Here is a 7,815-nt window from a genome sequence, read left to right as displayed (position 1 = left end):
TTATTGTACTGTCCTCACACTGGGAGTCATTTAATTAGAATACTGTACTTCAGTGCCAAGTATTATATTGCAAAGTTAAAAAGAAGGGTTTGCTGTGTGCCAAGGTCTTATCAGTCGTCAACCAAAATGATGTACTACACTGTCATGGAAAATGTTCTTAAAACCCGGGAAGCCTAGGTTCCAAAGCTCTGGTGTTCCTCCTTCCTCCATGCAAGGAATTCCATCAGTGTGTTAGTTCAGACATTCCCCTGTATAAGTAACCTGGATGATGCTGAGGGCAAGTTCATGTGATCCAAGGAGGTCACTGAATAACTACCTGCTGTTAGGTGATCTTTTGGTTACATTCTGAATTATATTGACATCTCACCTTGAAAGGTAGGAGAGAATGTAAATGAAGCCTAGCTAAACTCTGCTATAGACCTAAATCTGATATACAAGGACCATTAAGCCTGCAGCTCAGAGGAGGATAATCCCTTTTGTTCGTGTTGTGCAATGAGCATCAGGTGGTCTGTGGAGACTCTTGCACAAGGCCTGGTAGGGAGAAGCGCTCCAAGAGAGAGAAGAGGGGTTGATGACATTTGTTTCACATTCTGTAGGGCAGTAGGATTTAGCTGCAGTGGCTCATGATGATACCACAGGCAGACAAACAATGTATGTCATGTTTGAACCTGTTTTCTAGTCTCCTCCACCAAGAACCAAACAAGCTCTGTGAACCAGCAGCCTGAAGATGAACAAATCCTGTGTCTCCCTACTAGTTCTCCTGTCACTCCTACCTCACTTAAGGGATAATGATGTCAGTTTTTCTGGGTATATACTACAGCCCTTAAAAAGGTTTGATAACCCGAGGTAGCTTTTTTGTCACCAACATTGTCAGTTGTCACTGATCTTTCCTCAACTGCCTACCAGTCTTTCTCCATAGTTGAGGAACTTCTGAAAAAGGTGTTAACTATTAATGGTGTAAACGATAATCCTGTTTCCAATGTGCAAGGGCTTATTTCAATTTGTTAATAGGAACCTGGTTGCCACTACTAGCCAATAATTTTTCTTAAAACTGATTTTATGTTTGAAGCTATCTTCTTTCAGCTGGTTAGCTGGTATTTTTTTCAAACAATCCTTTGGAAAAATGTACCTGTTTCGAAGTGATCTGCTATTCTGGATGGAGTATTGCCTGGAAACAGTTTCTTAGGGGGGAAAAAAGTGACCTAGCAGGTCAATTCTGTTAAATCCTGGTTTAACTGGTGCAATTAACTCTACTTGAGAGGCTTATATGTCTGAATGTTAATTCCTAATTATGAAAATCTTACAGACTTGCTTTTCCAAGAACTGGGGACATTGGGGCACATTAAATCCCATCCAATGTGTTGGGTCCTTTTACTGTTAATGGCATTCTGCCATAAATCACATTTATTCTCTGGGAAACAGTATTTCTGGTTGTTCTGGTTTGGCCAAATTTAGAGATACATCCTCTGAGAGAAGGCACAACCACCCCTCCCCCACCAGGTTCGGGAAAAAAAAATAAATTTTCCTTGAAGGAAAGTGAAGAAGATAAAACTATTTATTTAACAAACACACAGGAAAGGAAAATAATGTTAAATGGTAAAATCTTACGCTGTAGAGGAAAAACCTGGGAAAGTGTTCGAGTCTTTTCGAGCTCGGAGCTGGGGCTTGGCCCAGGGCCAGGCCCTCTGTGCCCGGTGGAAAGTCCTCCTGATGTGCTCTGATGTTACAGCAATCAAGCAGTCCAGTAGAAAAGGGAGAAAATCTGAAATTCCAGAGAAGGAAAAGTTCAACTCTCAGTCTCTCTCCGGAGAACAAGAAACTGAAACAACTGGCCAAAAGCTGACTGGAAAGCAGCAAGCCGGGTGCTTCCTTGCTCCCCTGCCCCAGCTGGGGAAAAAAACCTGCTGTCTCTGTGTGACCTTGAACAAGCTGCAAACTGCTTTGACAAAGTTTCGCTCAGTTTTTTTCCTTCCCCCTCTCAGGCTCAGTTTAGAGGCATAGAAAGGCCTAAAAATTAATTTCTGGGCATAGGCAGTGATATGGGATACACATCATAAGGTCACCCCAAGACACTGGTGTATAGTAAAAAATTCACAAGGTGATTGATTGTCTAACTTCTTAAGGAATCAAACTTTGTTCCATTTTCAAAGAGAAAAAAAATGGAACAGATTTCCCAACCCATTTGAAATTAATTTAAAAGATAAGCAACATCTGCTGAGGCTTAAATTACTTAGCCTTATGTTTCATAAATGATGTCACCAGCTAAAACTCTGCTTGACAATATTTTAAGCATGACAGTTAACAGCCTGGTTAAAACACATGAATTTTTAAATTTATATTAGGTTTGAAATGTACTTTGGTTTTTAGTTCACCAAAAAAGTCTAAATTTTGTGTGGACCAATGTCTGCATTTAATGTCATACAGGAGTTTCTCCATCCCTCTCTTGTGGCATTAAGGAAATATAGTCAATTTCTCCAGCCTAAAAGCAAACAAATATTTTAAAATACTATTTCCAAGCAAAAGCACTTTATAAACTTGATTTTCTCACAGGCTATTTTACTCAAATTAACTGGGGATGTGTGTGGATATATATATATATAAAATTATTAAAGGATATAATTGACTTTTTAATCTTACTAATATAATTTATAATTTGACTTCTTGCCTAATTTATGTAATAACTCCTAGTTACTGTAAAAACAGTAAGATCCATGCATGCTGTATCATTGCATGAGGATTTGACTCTTTGTTTATTATTTAATAGCTCCTAAGCTCATGCAGTAGGGTGGGAGTGAAGCCTACTTTCCAAGAAGTTAAGATACCAGTCATAAACCCATAAGCAGTGGAGGAACTTTGAAGAGACCAGAAGCAGAACAGAGTTTCTTGTGTGAGTTCAGCAGATACTTGCAGAGTTAATCCTGTGGAATGAAGTTGGGAGACTGGATTACAATTGTTCAATATCAGTTAAGGATTCACTTCTCATAGGCATCACTTGGGAATAATCCATTTACAGCCACCACTTGAGAATTTTGGCTTTAAGGTTCAATTGCTTTAGCTTTCCTGTTTCTAAAACAGCCCAAACAGTAGAAATCTGTCATAGACACAGTGAAATGGAAATCTGTTGACTAAGGTTTAGCCTGCAGTTGCAGTGATGCAGCAAAGAGATCTAGGATTAAATACTTGCAGATGCTCAGGCAGTTCTTGGTAAAGAAATGTTAAATCAGTTTGCTGGTGTTCAGGTTGCAAGTCTAAGTCAGATTAGCAGAAAAGAAGAGGGAAATATCAATCCTCTCTATACTCTAACAGCTGGCAGGATTTTTGTAAGACTTCCATGTATGTGGCCTTCCTGTAATGACCTACAGGAGCAGAGTAATGTCAGCTGCTATTAGGTAACCAGGGCAGGTTTTGCATCTCTCAGCAGTGCTGTCCCACACCAGCCTCCAAAAGTCTTTAATAGTTTGAATTAGTTGAAATGATTTAGTGAAGACTGATGTGTCAGGGGCAAAGTCAGTCTGGGACTCCTAAGCACAAAAATATGACCTCTTTCTTCATTGTTTACACAAAAGCAGCTTTTAGGATTCGGCAGTAATGATTAGTACCCCATACAGGCACAGCTATAGCACAGTACGGATCTTGTGGAGACCCAGTGGATAAGTGGACATTGACACTGGATTTTTGTACATCAAAAATTATTATGGTCATGCAGGTGTTGGGCAATTTTCCTTATTTCCAGAGGTCAGCAGCTTTGTAGAATAAAAAGCAAAGAATAAAAACAAGAATCTTTGGAGCAACCCACAAAATGCCGTCAATGCCAATTTGTATAATTCCAGTATTAGCACCAGGAGGATTAAAACCATCCACAAGTTTTATGCTGGTTTTCTGTTGGGAAAGTAATTGGATCCTTCAGAGGAACTAGTTATAGATTCAGTGCTAATCTTCACTTCCTTAATTATTGCCAAGTTTCAGGAAATAGTAATAAAATTGTTTCTTAGTAGTATGTATTAGTTTAATATAATGCTTGTATATTGCCAAAGCACTGCTGAACTAATGTTACAACTACAGTATCGTGACCTTGTTTAGATACTTTAAGGCTACAACAGGAACTATTTGGTGGTTTACTGTTTTAGTGTTTGCCAAGAATTAACTCTTAGCCAATTTTCTAATGGCTGTTTTTCAATAGTTAAAAACCTGCTCATTTTCTAAATGCCTAAAAGACATTTTTGTATTTTTAAAAGATCGAAATGTCCTTCATTAGGGACAGGCTTAAAACACAGATGTAGGAGAAAACCCACTTGAAGTCAGCATATTGAAACTTGGTTTTTCTACAGATCCTGGGGAGAAAAAGGTCTCTCACAGCAGCATCTGGCTCTACACTGACCCCTGTCTTTCTTCCCATGTTTCAGTGATTGGATCTTCTTGTCCTTCCCCAGCAGCTGTCCAGCACCACAGGTCCTGCTGACTGAGTCCTACCTTGGTGAAGACAGTGGGTCTCAAGCAGAGCTCTTGCAGTGGGGTGATAGGAGCCAGAGTGCTGATAGCAGGCAGAGTGCTGGGGTGGCATGGGACACAGCAGCTGCTCCTCTCTGTCCGTAAGGGATGCGGGGCCCCTGGATCATGGAGCAGAAAGAAGAGTCAGTCTGTCCTAAGGGGCCATGGTTGGGAGCCACTGCAGAGCCTTCCCAGATTGTTCCTCATTCCCTGAGCAGCTGGCACAGGCAAACAGGCGGAGGGAGAAATGCTTATGAGAAATGTTAATTTCATTTCTTAGTGGGTTTAAGTGGATATCTTATTCCAGCTCCCTACTATGATGATAAGAATTCCGAAAGAGGCTATAGGGTGGAATGCAGCCTCTTCACAGGCCCTTCTTCGGTGAGATGGAGCTTGAGCCATTCACATACATTGACATTTACAGAGAACAATCAAAAAAACCTGAAATTGCAAACTGAGGCCAAGGGAGGAGATGGGGCCTGTGTAGTGCTTTTTGAGACAGCCCATCATTTCCTCAGACTGCAGAGTGGCAGGAGGGGGGTGTCATCAGATGTGTAGGATTGCACTTGTTTTGTGCAGACATGGTTCTGCACTGACATTTGTCAGCTCTAAGTCTGTCATACTACGAGTAAATTTGGTTTGCAAATGTTTCCCCTCAAGCACTGCAAGATGTATCTGCCACATAAGTTGTGTAACATTAGTTCCCTCTTTGAAAATTCAATCTTTTTATTCTTGCTGATATTCCTTTTCCTGCAGGTGACTGATAAAGAAAGTCACCCTTTCCAGTTAACAGCTGAAAAATTAAAAGCTGCATTACAGAAACTAAAAAGCAGGTATCAATAACACTGATCTCAGATTTTCATGCTTTCCTTATTATTTTGTAAGCAGCATATGTTCTCAGCATTGAAGCACTTTTACAGTTTCATCTCTGCAGATTTTCAGTCTTGTGACCCAGGTGGGTCCAACTACGGCAACAAGAGTTGATTTTATATTTTGGGCACTGTAACAAAATGCAGAGAAACTCCCTGACTGTATTTTATGAAGAACAGTTCTTAACTTGTTTTTCAAGACCAATTTTTTTTCTCTGTAGATTGTAATGGAATTCAAAGTTTTGTAAACAAGATATTGTTCTGATCCTGAGAAGAGAGAATATGCTACTGTAACAACCTACTTAGATAAAGAAACATGCGTAATGTGATTTTAATGAGGGTTCTTCTTAGCTGCAGCTAACAAGAAAATGTCAACAAACAAAAAATTTCAAAATGTAATTTTTCCAGAGTTTAGCAAACTTCATTAGTTCAAAACACGTAGCATGATCAGTGATTCTATTCTGATTGGGACTGCATAACCAAGGACATTATTGCTTGTCATATCCAATTTTTTTCCACATTTTTCTCTGTACTTTAAACTGCTTTTCTTCCCTGTCGAAATGTTTGGTTTTGTGAATGTCCACAAAATAGTGCTGGCTAGTATTTCAGGCTAAAGTATTTCCTGATTTTATTGTCTCAGTATTCATGATCTGCACACTTGATGAAAAATTATAAACACACTCACAGCTGTTTGTGAAAGATTCAATAGTGGCAGCACAGGCAAAACAGTAAAACATTTTACCAAAGATGTGGTGATGATGGATGGTAGTGATGTTTCAAAGCATGAAGCAAGACAGACTTCTTGAGTCCTCTTTCAAGATGGAAAACAAGGTTTAACAATGGATAGAGTGTATTGTTACAAGGAAGGTCCACTTATAAAGCTCAGTTTCAAAGTGACATAAAAAAGCAGGTATTTTGGATACACACAGATATGTGCATAACATTTTTTCTTAGCTGTATTGAAGTTGTCCTAATTGTCTAATTGCTGGTGGTGCCTGTGTTTAGACACCATCTGTGCCTTTGTCAGACCGTGGGAGCGTGCGCATTCAGACCCTCCCCATCTGAGCCTAGCAGAGGGAGGCAGCTTGAATCCCACAGCTGCCCCTGTGGCTGTCAGGATGGATCACAGACCAAATCAACTCTTTAGAGATCTCCATGTGTTTTTCAGCTTTCTAGAGCTGAAAATGTTCCCATTAATAATATTATAGACTGGTTCTTTGGGTACACCTAATATCATAAATAGCTGGAGGAACCAGGCTAGAAATGCAACTGAGAAACTGCCATCCCACAGCAGCTGATTCTGTGAAAAACAATGCCTCAGCCCCCCTTTTCAGCTTAGGATATGTCAGAGGTCACATACACTAAACATACTCTTGTGCAAGGAGGGCTGTGGAATAGCTGTTTGTGATGTCATCTCTTTTTAATGTTATCTTTTTTCAGGTATTTCTTCCTGTAGCCGGAATCAAAGGCAATACACTGAAAGTTCCCTGCTTGTGAAGGTCTTACTCACAGTACCCGTTAACACTCAAAGATATTTCACATGGCAGGGGAAGTCAGAAACAAACAGCCTATCACACATGCCACTCCTTTATGGCAGGAATCTGAATGGGAAAAACCAAATTGTTAAGAGATTTTTTAAATAGATTTTTTCCAGACCTTGCACTGACTTTTCCAGTAGTTTTCTGGAAGAGACATTTTTACTTTTTTCTGCCTTTGACCTTTGTGTCAAAAATATTGTTGGTCACTAAAAGCCGAGGTGGATGTTTCTTTTCTGATGGTTTCAATTTATTCAGGAGCTGCTGAGTTAAGCTTGACTAGAAAGCCTACCAAGGAAGTACATTACAATGTGTCCCTGTCATTGCCACCTGTCATTGAAACACAGTATTTGTTTCTATGTATAGCCTTATATGGATATGCTAAGTTTCAACATACCATTTCCACTTACCAAGGGAGCCATTAAGCCATAGTCAGGCTCTGCAAACTCTGCAGGCATGAAGTGGTTGCTTTTGGTTTTGTTTTGGCCAACAATAATTGCTGAAGCTACTTCAGTTTCCACCACAGTTTCCAATCAACTTCTCATGAATAAGAGACAAATCTTTTACCTTGCCTAGCAGTGGTCTGTTATGACACAGTTAAGAAAAAGAGCTCCACGAATGCTCTGAGAAACTCCTTGAGAAGACGTAACTGGAAAACTCTGTATGTAGATTCCCACAATTTGGGAATAGACACTTGAGAAGGGCACACAGATTGAAAGGACAGGTTACTCTTTGCTTTAATTCTTAATGGCCTACTGAAATCTTGGCTTGGGAGAGAACAGGTTCCCAAATTCTGCTTACATAATTCAGATTCACTGCCACACGCAGCCTCACAATGTAATTTTATACAAAAGTAACCTAATAGGAATGAAAGGGAACATCAATCATGTAAGATACTACGTACATGGAAAAGGATTATCAAG

The sequence above is a fragment of the Coloeus monedula genome (genome assembly GCF_965178545.1).
Source record: "Coloeus monedula genome assembly, chromosome: 1".
Taxonomy (NCBI): Eukaryota; Metazoa; Chordata; class Aves; order Passeriformes; family Corvidae; genus Coloeus; species Coloeus monedula.
The sequence above is the reverse complement of the archived record's forward strand: the minus strand, read 5'-3'. Positions refer to the sequence as shown.